Genomic DNA, 14,309 nt, shown 5'->3' with positions numbered 1-14,309 from the left:
CCTATTGGCTTCTGTGATGTTTTAAACATATTAATGAACCTGCTCCAAGCAAACTACCATTCTGTACCATTAAGAAGCTCTTGTCAATGACAAGAGGAAGTGATGTGCAGTGGCCACTGATGAGAGCAGGTTAAATCCCCCTGTAGATCACTACACAGCCAACTACAGACAATAAGCACCTAGCGAAACAGGAGGAATAATGTTCAGAAAATGGAAGTCAGTAAGAAAAGACGCTTCCTTTCTTATGCCTACAATCGCCAAAAACTGTTAAAGCTCAGCCTTTGACAAAGTCTAGCAAATTCTAGCGTTAAGATTATTCTGGACTGGGGTGCATCTTCCCAGAAAATAATAGATATGCTCAGTTAAAACCCAGACAATAACATAACGTAAAACTGAGTTAAACTCAAAATATAATTACTGATTGCTTATGTGCCCTGTACTGTGAACAGCCATGATGGGGCTTAAAAAAAAAACAAAAACAGTTATATCAATTAAGTTTCATCTCAAGAATCAACAGATTCATTCATTCAAAATATACTTATTGACAGCCTACTAAGTGCCAGGCACTGTTCTGAGTGATCAACTGCTAGTGGCTACCCAGTCTGCTAGGCTGGAACCACGGGGCGAAGGGTGCCCAGAAGTTAATATATGCTCCTTATGTATGGACATGCCTTGTCTTTCCTAACTGTATGTATACAGTGGTCTGTTTTCTTTCCATTTTTTTCTCCCTCATCAGTTCCCTTCTTACAGGTAATCCCTTTTATATGTCTTTTATATTCTTCCAGAGAAATTTTATAAATGAACAAGCAAATAAAAAAAATACATTGTATTTTTTTTACATAAATAGTTGCATATTGAAAAAAGGTACAGAAAAATATATGCACAACACATCTTTGGATCTTTCCATGTGGATATAGAAAAAGCTTCCACATTCCTTTCTGCGACACAGAATTCCAGTGTAAGTAGTACTACAAGTAGGTCAAATCATGTCATTCATTTCCCTGCTCAAAAATTATCCAGTGGCTTCCTGTTTCACTTAAAATCCAAAGTACTTACTTATTTGGATTTTATTTTATAGGATCTACACGATCTGGCCCTTGGCTTCTCTTCCTAACCCATTGCTTATTCTTCCAGCTAACTCTGCCCTTAACCATACTTGATTTCTTTTCCATTTCTCAAGTACACCAAGGTCATTTCTACCTCAAAGCCTATGAACCTGATGTTCCCTGCCCTGGAATTCCCTTCTCCCAGATCTTACCATGGCTTACTCTCTCAATTCATCTAGTTGCTCAAAGGTCATCTCTCAAAGAGGAGACCACTGATCACTTTATCTAAAACAACATACACTCCATTCCCACATCAATCTCTACCTCCTCACCCTGTTCAATTTTCTTTCATGGTATTTACCCTAACCTGATTCCGTATTATAGATTGTATTTATTTACTGCATGTTTTCTGCACTGAAATGTTAGTAAGCAGGTAGTCTCATCTTCCCTCTCAACTGTCAGATCCCCTGGACCGAGAATAGTCGGTAAAATAAATAAAAAAGCCATGTGCAAAAATATACATACCCTTTTTAAGAATATCTGTATAAAATTCTTAAAAATATATTATTTATGGATATCTACAAATATGAGAAAATAAAAATATGTATGGAAATGATACACACCAACCTGGGGACACTAAATACTGGTTGTCTTTAGTGAGCAGGGAAAGAAGGATGGAAAAAACTTTAGCTCTGTGTTTTTATAAAACAAGATTTGAAGCAAACATGGCAACTCATCTGTCAAGGTACACAGACATGTTATTTTCTGTGTATTTAAATATTTCATAACAAAAAAAAATCACTATGTTTAATTTTTAAGAGTAATATGTAAACAGAAGGGAGATCAGATTCTGTCCTTTACTAGGTATAGGACCAAGAACTAGGTATCACTCTTTCAAAGCCTATTAATTTTTCTTTAACAGAGATGATGGTCCGTAAGTCACTGAAATGTTTGAGTAATAAAATAATAATGTATATCTAACACATGCTTTACAAATTAAAGTGTGATACTCAAACATCAATTATGATCATTAGAATTCAGAAAGAAGGGTCAAGACTTAAGAGACTGGCTAGATCTAGTCCTACCTAACTCTACCCACCACTATACACACCTCTGATCCAGCCCAAATCCCTGCACCTCTGTCCATCTGTGTCTTCCAAGAGAAATCTTAGTCATCCTTAAGGATGAGCTCAAATCCACCCCCTTTTGTGAAGACTTCCTTCACCCTTCCTCTCTGAAGAAGCTATGATCATGGATTATTTATCATAAAAACTAATTAATAAGACATTAATAAGAACATACCTTAACTTCCCAAATGGAGTACAAAATCCTTCCAAGAGGAAGTCTTCAGCACCTGGCACTATTCCATACACAGTACCACACACTATGAATGTATTTAATGAATGGTCATTGATTTTTCTATCAACTGTGCCTTGAAATTAGAGATAAGTTCAAGTTTTAAACCCACATGACTAAGATAGTAAAAATTCCAGAAACAGAATTCAGGACATTCAGAATGTAGCTTTGTCAATAGAGATGATTGTAAACTTCAAATTGGGAAAAGGTCATGACTTCTGGAGATACAAGTTTAGCGAGGTGAAGATGAGAAACAGATTTAAGATTTTTACAAACAGCTGAAACAATAAGAAAGAACAGGTTTCCAACAGAGTGAAAAGAACAGCAAGTAAATGTCTGAATATTAGGAAACATTCAATGTTAGGAAAGAGGAGAAAGAATTACAGATAATGAATTGTTAAAAAGACAGGCTAAGAACTATATACAATGGTATCGCAAAAGATTAAACATACAAGAGAGTTTAAAGAGAATGTGAACAAAGAGTGACTTTGGCGAATGGGGATGCCATTAAATAAACTTCAATAGATTAGCTTCAGAAAGAACAATGGGTGTCAGATTTAAAAACCTCACACTCACTAGTATTGTTTTAAAACTAGCCCAGGGAGGGGGGACAAATCTTGTACTCAACTCTTTAAATATGGAATGATTAAAAAACTTAAGCACATTTGATGGAATTCTTTCAAAAAATGTTTCATATACTTTCCAAAAAGTAACAGGGTATGGGCAAATTACCCAAGTACATGCACTGATTTATTAAGCACCTACGATCTACCAGACACTGTGCTACATGCAAGTGTTTACCAAAACTATGTAAGAGTGGAGGAATAAATAAATGAAGATTCCTTTTTTTAAGTCCCATACAAAGATACTACATGAGTGAGCAGAGGGAATAATGAAAACGCAAATGGTACATATTCTCCTTTCACAGAGTTAAACAGCACCATAGACACCAAACTCTCTCACTATATGTGAGTACAATGAGATATGCTCAAGGTATTACAGGGACACAGAAAAGAAACAGAGAAAGGGCATCTAATCCAGGTATCTAGCACTTGTCACAGTGTGTCCTTTTACTACAAATGAGATGCTGCTCCTCAAAACAATAAAACAAAACTCTAAAAACATTCAATTCTCAACAAGCTGTGGAAAACAAGTTTCACGATTTCGTAGTCACTTGCTCTCCAAGCTTCTTGGCTGCTGGTATAAACAAACTACTGTTAAGATGGCAAAACTGTGTCGATAGTTTAGGCACATACTTTAATTGTACTGCTTCTTGTTTGAGATATATAAACTACACTCTTGATTCGAAATGGGACGTTTCATATTTAATGACTAATATTAACACCTAAGATTGTATAAATGTCATTTTCTGCCTTAGATCACTTTCCTCAAGCCTCAACCACTAATTTCAAGCTCTCTCATCATTCATGTTTCACTTTTAGCTAACATCCCAGACGCCTTCCCCAATCAACCCACAAAGCAGATTTTCCCCAATCTCTAATCCATACTACGTTCGTTTCCTTCACTGTATTAACTGATTTGACATAATTTGTTCATTTACTTGATTTTTGTCTCTCCTAGTAGAATGAAATCTTTAAGAAAGAGTACCTTGCATGTTGAAATAACTTGGTAAATTCATTCAAGTCATTCACTCAAAAGAATATTTATTGAGGTAGCATTCTAGGAGCTGGGAATATAGAAGTGAATAAAAGAGATCAAAACACTTGTCCTTGTGCAGCTTACATTCCAGCAGAGGGAGACAGACAAAATATAAGTAACATGTTTCTCAGGTGAAAAGTGCTATAGAGAACAATAAAGCACTATTTATTACTATTATTATACTATTATTATACATTATAGAGAAAAATAAAGTAGATGGGAAATCCTGGGGGAGAGGAGTAATTTTAAACAGAGTGGCTGAGCTGGGCCACACTGAGAAAGTGCCAACTGACTCAAAATTTCAAGGAAATAGGATTGAGCCAGGCAGGTATCTGGGGGAAAACTACTCCAGGCAAAGGCAACAGGCAATGCCCAGATCCTGAGGTGGGGACACACCTGGCTTACGCAAGGAGCTGGAAGACCAGAGTGGTCTGAGAATGAAGTGAACAAGGAGAAGAAGGTAAGGAATGCGGTCAAAAAGGTAAGAGAGCCAGAATGGTAGTGCTAGATACACGGGCTTTAGCTTTTACAGTACTCCAAGTACAATGTGGACCCAATGGAGACCTCTGAGTGGAAACATGGCATTTTCAGATTTATATTATTAAGGAATTATTCTGGCTGGTGTGGTGAGAATAAAAGGGGGGAAGGGGTGGACAGCAAGGGTGGAAGCAGAGACCAGTTCAGACTTGCAGTAATCTAGGTGAGAGATGATGACAGCTTAGACCAGGGTGATAGCAGTGCGGTGGTGAGAAGTAGACGTAGGAGAGACAATAGGTTTCCCAATGAAAGAGATACAAAGTGTATGAGAACAGAGGAGTCAATAGTGATTCCAAGGTGTCAGCCTGGGCAACTGGAATAATGGAGTCTGTCATCAACTGATTTCGGAAATGCTGATAAGAAAGCTAAAGGAATATCAGGAATTAAATTTTATATGCATTAAATGTATGAATAAAATGCTAAATTCACAAGGCTTCCGTTTCAAATGAAGTCACAGTAATATCAATAAACCAAAGGTCCTGTGCTTACCTCAAGCTACTGAAGTAGGACATCCTCACCAACTCGCATAAACACACCACACAAGCCACCCTCAGCATCCTCCCTCAGAAAGACAGATTGCTCATACCCAGACTTCTAAAGTAAATTCACGGAAACAGCTCCTTCACTTTCTGTTTCAATCCAAAATAAAAGACAAGCAAACCAATCCCCAAATTTTCCCCAATGCCACTAGCTACAACAAAATGTCCTGAGGACATCATCCCACGCAAATAAATAAATGCCCATATGGGTCACAACCCGCCATCATCTAAGCCAAACTTATAAAAAAGAATTACAGGCAGAAATTTTAAAGAAACAAATTCCTCAGAACCATCCCTCAAAATTCAGATTCATTAGGCTTAGGAGTAGGGCCCTACCTCAGACATTTCTAACAAGAATCGCAGGCTATGCAGCAGGTTTGGGAATCAAGGAGCTTGGGATCACCTGCAATGGAAGAAAGCCACTTGCATATATACATCTAAGAATAACTTGTGGGGGAATTTGTGATGGTAAAGCTTCAAAAATATCTTACCCCTGTGGTTCTACTAGTAACCATCAAGTGTCAGCAAAAGTAGACAACCACCATCACTGTCAAATCAACCCTAGATCCAGGTATACGATTACTACAAAACTTGTAAGCCACATCCACAATTGCAGGCAGAGAAAAGAACAAAACCGAAAGCAAGTATGCCAACAGCTTTTCTGGATTCAGAAATCTTATTCTTTATGGGAACATCTATAAGAAAGAGAAGATAAAAATCACATGAGCACCAAAATTATTTTCCTAGACAAACACTTAAATCATCACTTTCCTTAATTGTGGCTCCCAATTTCCAAAGACATCTGAAGTTCTCATAGCGGATTTCAAAGCCCTTCAGGAGCTGAACTTAGGATCCCTGATGCTTCTAACGGCATGATCTTCTTGGCTATTCTCTTTGCGCCCACGGAATTCTCTACTTTTTTATCTCCCACATCCAGACTTTTGTTTCTCAGTTTTTAATCACTGTTTGCTTAAAGAGTGCTCCTCAAAGTTCTCTAATTAAGCAGAGCCTGATCTAGATGTATCACTCATGCCAACAAGCTTGCAAGATTTCTTACATTCCTACCAGATGTGTTCAAGTATGTTTGTATAGGCTTGTAGGCACAGGATTAGATAAAGACCTGGTCAATCTTTACACTGTTTTCCTTTAAATTATAAAATCACCAAGTGCAGATAACAAATCATTACTGTAAAATCTGTCTCCGGAGCACAAAGAACTAACCTGTGTACACAACATACACTCCAATGCCTGACGAAGATGTTCTCCAGACAGCTCATGAGCAGGCCAAAGTTCAAGTTCTCTACTCAGAAGAAAAGGGAATAAATATGGCTCTGGGTACCTTTTCCACTCTAGTCATCATTCATGTAATTTACACTTTCAACTCCAACGAGTGAGAAATGGTCAATGAGTTAGGTAGACACTCATTTAAGTGGGCATGAAGATGTGATTAAGGGGGAAGAAAAGAGAAGACAGGCTTTAAATGTTTCTGCAGTACCCCTCTTCCTGGAAACACACAGACCAGAATAACTAGATCTCGAGTTACATAGCCTAGCAGATAGGATGCTAGGCAGATCCTAACATATCATGAAAACAAAACAGAACAAAACAAAACTTGCCTTAAAAGTACTAGCCATATTCTGAGATCATAGTTAAATCTGAAAAGTGAGAGCCTCCTCCCAAGACTCCAGTTACTATGCTCACAGAAAGGCTGGGAAGCGGACACGAGATTTTTTCTATTATTTTCAATATAACAAAACAATATATGTGGATATCAAAAGGAAAATTCCCATTAAAATCTCACTACAACAGGTCAAACCATTTTCCATAGAATTTCCATAGAATACCAGTCTATAAATTATATACTCATTATAGACAGGAACTGAAATCCCAAAGGATTCAAGAGTAAAACCTATTTACAAAATGCACTTTAACAACTAGTTTCCAAAAGTAAATTATAATTATAGTATTGCACACACAGAAGTGTCCTAATAATGAACTCTTTCTTCCAAAATATTATCTCAAGCAAATTAGGACACAGGAAAAGGAGAAAGAAAAGTTACTGTATGCACCACTCTAATAGAACTGAGCCAAAAACTTCCCACCTAGGGGCCCAAAGTAAAATAAATAAATAAATAAATCCAAACTAAATAAAGAGCCTAGAACTAGCTGACTATTCATGAAAAGCCTAAGAACTCTATAATTACCTCATTTTTCCAAGTTGTGAAACTATAAAAGCTGTTAGAATATGAAGGTGACCTAGAGATTGGGAAATTAGCTGGCCCTAACAACAATCTAATTTTTAACAATTCTTCCAAAAGAGTTGTAAATCTTGACCTTCCATTTAGTAGACACACCTCGCAGATTCGGAGTTCTGCTTAGAGGTTAAGGGTGTGTGAGGGGCAATGACTTGGATAATCCAACACTAAAAATTTCAGTTACTATTATTCTATTAACTTCGGAAGGGGAAAAACAAGGTGGAAAAAGACATGATCAGCTTCCTGGGGTCCTTCACCATCTTTGGTGCAAAGCACCCTATATATAGGCACCCCAGTTTTCTTGGGTCCTGCCTTCCCAGATACTCTTTTCTCTAGAACATCCACACTGGGGGAGATAAGAATTCTCAGGCTACTAGAGTCCCTTTAAAAGGGGATCTTCTCCAGTGTCTTTGACTTTATGGGTAGACTGGCAAACCACGGGATATAAGCTGCCTGTAACATTTGAAGAAACCAACTATTTTTGGCTTCTTCCTTGTGCTTAGTACAGAGCACCAAAAAAAGAGAGAGAAGGAACACATCCTCTAGAAATAAAGAGAAGACTGACAAACCACAGTAATAAAGATGCCTATATCTTAAAGTGTACTCCAGTCAGCTCTGAAATTCACCCAGTTGTGTGGCTCACTGCCTCAACCAACATATACATCTGGTGATAATAATCACTGATAAGTCGTAAACAAAAAGAGTTTTCTTAATTCAAAGACTCTACAAACTACTGGCAATATTAAAATATACATAAAACAAACAATATATATGAAATAGATTTTTTTAGATGGTATTTCAACTTAAGCTACTGTACTAAGAAATGAAAAATTGTTTGGTATTTTACTGCGTGGTTTTCAAAACACTAAAATCTTTGATTTGACCAGTTACAAATCTGTTTTCAGTAGAGAGAGAAAACACACAGCTTCTGCTTAACGCAAAGGACAAAAAAGATCATCACTGCAAATCATAATGTTTGGGTTCATGATGAAAACAGGAAACAGACAGCCTGCCCAGGTATAATTATGATTGTAGTCTAATGTGCCTTCAGGTTCAGCCAAGAATCAAAACCCAATGAAGAGGGTAAGCAGAACTGACTTGCCTCTACCTTGCTACAGAATGCAACTTTTAATAATACTCCCAGCAGCATGTTACATAACCAACAGTAAACAACTATCTGATTCAAACCTCATTAGTAACAACATTCTGCCACTGTCTCCCACTGAAATTAATAGCTGACTTTGCCAGAGGGGAAAGAAATGCAACACATAGCAATCTACCCATTTCTGTGGCGCCTACCACAGTGAACCAGACAAGCAGATAATACTACCAGATCTGTACAGAACCTACGAAAATATTTTATTCTTTTTTTCCAGTTCTCTCTTCCTCCTTTAAGTAAAAGGTATCATGTGGATGCATTTAAAACCTAAGATGAAAGTCAGTTGTGAAGGTTCATCAAACTTTTACCACCCATTTCAGCTATAATCAGAAAGAATGGAAGCACAGAAAGATAAATGAATATTTGTAACAAAGATACCCACGTTAAATAACAGCAGTTATGTAAAAAAGGACTAAGAGAGCAGCAATGTAGAGAGGGCAGGAAAGGAGGATGTTATAGGGACAATCACGCAATCAATCATAAAAATCAAATTTTAAAAATCCAAACATAACATGTACAACCTATAAGAACGTTAAATTTTGTTACAGTGTTTCTTCTGAGTTGTTTTGTATTTTTATAGTTTGGGGGTTCACCTGAGAGGAAAAAAATAGTTATTGTTACAGATGCGCCAAGAAGCTCCTTACCTGGGGAATTTAAAACACCCTAATTTCATGATGACATTCGGATCGATAAATGTGAAGCTGTCACACTGAATGTAGATACCGTTTTCTCCGCAGCAGACTACTGCCCCGGCATCCAGCAGAAATTTTAAGCTATTTGAAACGTTACTAAATCCACTGCAACAAAGATTTTTCTTTTCAACCGGCTTTCAAATTAAAATTAAAAACTCACTCACTCTGGACAGTTCATGTACTCCAAGGAAATTACTCTTTCTCGCTTCTCAAAAGAATTTTTAAAAGCGCAACACAAGTACCCTTTCCTCTCAACTTCTGCGAGGCCAAGCCTCGACCTCCACCTACCCAGTCTTCGTCGCTAGATAAGAACACTTTCGGTGGTGCTAGGCAACAGGCTTGATGTGACAAACCCAACCAGACTTCAAAACTTTTTCCACAGAAAGATAAGGTAAACAAGATATACTTAGCACCACACCCATTTAAAAGCACAAGCAGCCAGAACTGTTGCCCCGCTCTCCAGCCCTCCAGCTGGCCCGGAAACGTTGTCTTTACAACCCAGACAAAGCCCTGGCCCAGGGCGTCCAGGCATTCGTCACCTACGGCCGGCCCAGGCTCCCTGCTCCAGGGCCACCAAACCCAGAACCGGAACATTTGGCCAGGAAGCGGGCAAACGTCCCAACACCCCGACTATCGTCGCCCGAGTTCTTTCTGCAGCCCAAATCTGTTTTGACGACTGAGCATGCTCAGACTTAAGACAGGCGCCACACGGGAGTTTTCAAAGCTTGGGCTCCAAACTGCACGGAACGGCGGCAGCTGAAAGGGCACAGAGGGGAGAAGGGAGGACGAGGGGAAGAGCCCGGAATGCGGATCTGAGCACCGATATCGAAGTGCGGACCCCGGCAGGAGCTGAAGGTGGCGAAAACGAACAGACGCTGCCCCCGCGGTGGCATCTCCGTGCAGCCACAGAAGTTTGCGCGGAGCAGAAACCTCTGGAACGGTTAAAGCTGGCACGGCAAGGGGCGGAAGCCGGGCCCAACGACCAGCTGTGCGCGTAGCAGGTCGCCACCGCCCGGAGTGCGATTCCCAGCGATAAGCGCGGATCCTTATCTCCGAAACACAAAGCGACGGCGGCACTGATCCGCCCAGCCGAGCGCGGCTCCGCAGCGCAGCCCGGACGGGCACCGCGGTCCCGGAGCGGCTGTGCGGCGAGGGCGGCGCGCGGGGAGCGAACTGCTCCTCGGGACACAGGAGGGGCCGGGGGTCCCCTCCGGGGCGTCCCAGACGCCTCCCTCCGCAGCCCCCGCGCCAGCGCCGGCCCCGCCTCAGGACGCCCTGGGCCGCGACGAGGCCTCCGAAGCCCGCCGGGCCGCACCGTCCCCGCCCGCCGGGCCCCCGCAGGCCAGGACTCGGCCTACCTCCCGTCCCGCAGGCCCCGGGTCGCTTCCGCTGCGCGCGCGGCCGGACGCCCCGGCCTCGGCCCGAGTCCGCCCGGGCAGAGCCTGCAGTCCCCGGCCCCGCTCGCCCGCCCCGGGGACCCTCGCTCACTCACGGGCCGCCCGGGCGCGCTCTCCGGCGCCGCTGCGCGCTCCCTCGCCGCAACTTTATTAGCAGCGCGGTCGCGGGACACGCGCACGGCGCCCGCTCGCCCAGGACCCGGATGACGAGGGAGGGAGGGAGGGAGGCAGCCGGGGAGGACGGCCGCCGGGGCGGCGCATGCGCGCCGGGGGCCGAGTGGCCGCGGCGGGGGCGGCGGGGGCGGCGGGGGCGGCGGGGGCGGAGGGGGCGACGCCTGGCCCCGGCGGCCGAAGGAAACCGCGGCGCTGGGCTCTGCGCCGGCGAGCTGTGACTTCCGACCGGCCGGGGGCTTTTGCCTCGATGGCCCCGCCTGCAAGTGGGATTCGGCCAGCTCCTACCACCACCACGAGTGCCTCTCGTAGCCTCCTCTAACCAAATCAGCACTCAAATAATAAAATTAAGGAATTGTCCGTGATATGGACAATTGGAGATTTTCTGTCATGTACAATGTAAATCTTCAGACACGACTGCGCTACTTTTATTGATTTGTAATATAAATGTGAATGGAGAGAGTCCTTTCTGTGCAAAAGTAGCTTCAAAACACGTTTCTGAACATCGCAGGGCTTCTTACCAGGTGCAGGCACAAAACCTGCCGCAGGGGGATCTCGGGGACCCCGGGCGGGGAAGTGCAGGGAGCCCCGGGCCTGCAGCCCCAGGAGTGGGACAGTCCCGCGCTGGGCCAAGCCCAGCTGTTCCCCGCACATCGCCTGCACCCCTGCGGGGAGGCCGCGGGACTGGCCCCTGGACTGGGGGGCCGCTGAGGTGCGGAGAGGCTGTCCCTAGGCTAATTGCCTGCACCCCACCTCCTGGACTCTCTTGTCTTACTAACTAGGGCTCTTCTCAACGCTTTTGCCTCCAAATGCCCAAAACTGTAGGCATTTCGCAGAGTATGATATCGGTACCACATAGGGCACACAATTTGGAAAGTATTGGTGAGCAAAAGCTTTCAAATAATTTTGTTTTTCCTTTACAATGTCAATACTGGCTTTCCAATATTCCATTATAGATTTTCTTTTAAAATAAACTAAAAATTAAAATTGGAGTCACTTTGGAATCCTCTTGGACACCCTAATCCCATCTATCATGAAACCCTATTAAACTCTACCTTGAAAATACATCTAACTCTGAGTATTTCCCATCACCTCAATTTCAGGGGCATCTCACCTGACACACAAATAGCACGGCTGCTATTTTGTTCCAGGATCCAGCACTTGATTTCCACGAGGAAGAGACTAAATAAATGTTACAGAAATCTCTGCAGTAGGGGTGACCATCTCAAACGATGACAGAGGCCCAGGGAGGGAGTGAAGTGTGCCAGGGTAGGGAACCAGAGAGTGCCTGCTCTGATCCAGCCAACTGTCACCACAGGGAAATGTGCAAATAAGGACCTGGTGTTGGCAGATACTTTGATTTTTCAAGAAAAGCTGAAAATTTGGATTTTTATGCAAAAATCTCAGCTTTATCTGTTTAGCAACTTCTCTCTCTCCCCCCCCCACACACACCCTCCTTCCTCCCCCTGCCTGTCCCTCTCATAGACATTCTGGAGGCCAACCCTATACATGCCAAACAAAACAAATCCATGGTCTTGATTTAGCCTGCTGGCCATCAGTTTGCAATCTCAGGTCTACATCTTAAACTTCTTTACTACATCATAAACCTTGTGAAAGTAAAGTCTGTGTACTTTAACTCTTTGTCACACTCACTGATTATTTGTTGTTAATTCAGAAGTTTCCAGCCCTTGGAAGGCACATATTTCTGGAGCCTGCATGGGTTTACAACTCCCCAAAGTGCTTATAACCCTGCCTTGGAGGATGCCTTTTTTTTTCAGAACTGATGTTTGCAGAGTGCTTTATTGAACATTACAGGACATAACAATTTGGTTTAAATATTTTGTACACTAGAACCACTCCTCACTTCAAACAGCTAGTAAAATCCTTCCCGAAACAAATTGTTTGCTGTCTTGCAGTCACTGCACATATGTAAGAACAATTTGTGATTTCAGGATTCCTTTTCATAATCACATATGTCATCGCAAAGCCAACAGTTGTCCTTCGTGAACTGTGTGTCCACATGCTGATCAATCAACCAGACACCCCAACTCTCTGAGCTGCTATGTGGGCTCACCTTAGGTCTTAAGTTGGAAGAGATGATAACATAGAAATTTTTAACAGCACAGCAAAAGCCTTCCAAAGGATTAAAAATTACTCATACCTGAAAGGGTAGAGAAAATCAGAGGGATCACTAAATATCTATATAGTCAAAAAGATTATCAAACACCAAACGGACCCTGTGCCAGAGCCATAGGAATGGAATAAGGACGTCTCTGTTTTCGGCAATCAAATGGAAGCTAAGAAAAAATATAGAACAGGATAATCTGAACAGATAGACATAGTCATTAGTGGAGTATCAAAAAAGACAGACTGCTTTTTTAGTCTAGCCCTTCATCTGATCAAGAACATCAGATAAAAGCAGCTTCAATACTTCCATTTTACTTTACTTGTAGAGAAATCTATTTCTGGATAATTTAGGCCAGTAGTTCTCAACCAGGGGTAACTACACCCCTAGGAAATATTTGGCAATGTTTGAAGATATTCTCAGTTGTCACAACTAGGGGGAAAGTGCTGCTGGCATCTAGAGAGGAGAGGCCAGAGAGGCTGCTGGACATCCTACAATACACGAATGCACAGGACATCCTCCATCTATCAAGAATTATTCAGCCCAAAAATGTCAATAATGCTGAGGTTGAGAAATCTGATTTAAATCCCAAATGGCTTTGCTTTAGTTGGGTTGATGGTTAGGGAGGAAATGGGCCTCTTCTTTGAATTTTTCCAACAATTGTTTAAGTTATTCACTTGGTGTAGAGAATTAGCCTAAATATTTAGCCCATGACCTACTTCTACCTTAAATTTTTCAGTTCCAAAAAGGAGGCGATTTTTAGGAAAGGTGAGACAACAAACAATATATGGAACATGAGGAATTGGAATAATTTTTAAAGTCTTTCTGTATTTTTTAAGTTTTATTTTTAAATGTCGGGCAACTGAGGCAAATTGGCTTTGATTTTAAATATCCTTAACAAATGTCTCAACTCCACACTTTGCTGTAGCTCAGAAGGTTCTCCCTAAATGACTACCGCATGTGCTACTGGGAGAATCGGAAGAACCTGATGATGTTAGGAAGAGTCACCCAGTGTAGGAGCATCAGTGAATGACATTACAAAGACCCATAAAGTGTCCCGGGAGCTACCTCAAGGACTCCTCTACTTCCTCAGTCAATCACAGCGAATGGACATCAGAGGAAGAAATGTCTAAATTTTTATGACTCCTCCAGACAGGGCTCTTGGAAACAATAGAGCTTCCTTTCCAAGTTCTGAGAATTCTGTGTATGCTCTTCAATCGGCAGACTTCCCCCTGCCCTCGATTCCTAGTATTGAAACAGTGCAGGAGCCAGAGCTCAACCGAGAAGTTTTGAGAAGAATGAGGTTCCAAAGAAATGATGTGCAGGGACACACCCCATGATCCAGAGAGAAAAATTTCATCACGTTTGTCAGA

At 42.0% G+C, this 14,309-nt stretch overlaps 1 protein-coding gene across 2 annotated transcripts in view; it reads right to left on the bottom strand.

Annotated features, from left to right (window-relative positions):
* The window catches only part of SMAD5 (SMAD family member 5), a 31,765-nt gene extending 20,913 nt beyond the window's left edge, over positions 1–10,852 (bottom strand). The window contains exon 1 of one of the 2 annotated variants that reach the window (XM_045550850.1): positions 10,732–10,852. The gene's annotated coding sequence lies outside the window, so the exon portion shown is untranslated. The remainder of the gene's footprint in view (positions 1–10,731) is intronic. The other variant, XM_045550849.1, reaches the window with a different exon arrangement.
* Between the last annotated feature and the right edge of the window lie 3,457 nt (positions 10,853–14,309).

This window comes from Lemur catta, chromosome 5, assembly GCF_020740605.2.
Source record: "Lemur catta isolate mLemCat1 chromosome 5, mLemCat1.pri, whole genome shotgun sequence".
In the NCBI taxonomy this organism is placed as follows: Eukaryota; Metazoa; Chordata; class Mammalia; order Primates; family Lemuridae; genus Lemur; species Lemur catta.
The sequence above is the reverse complement of the archived record's forward strand: the minus strand, read 5'-3'. Positions and strand labels throughout refer to the sequence as shown.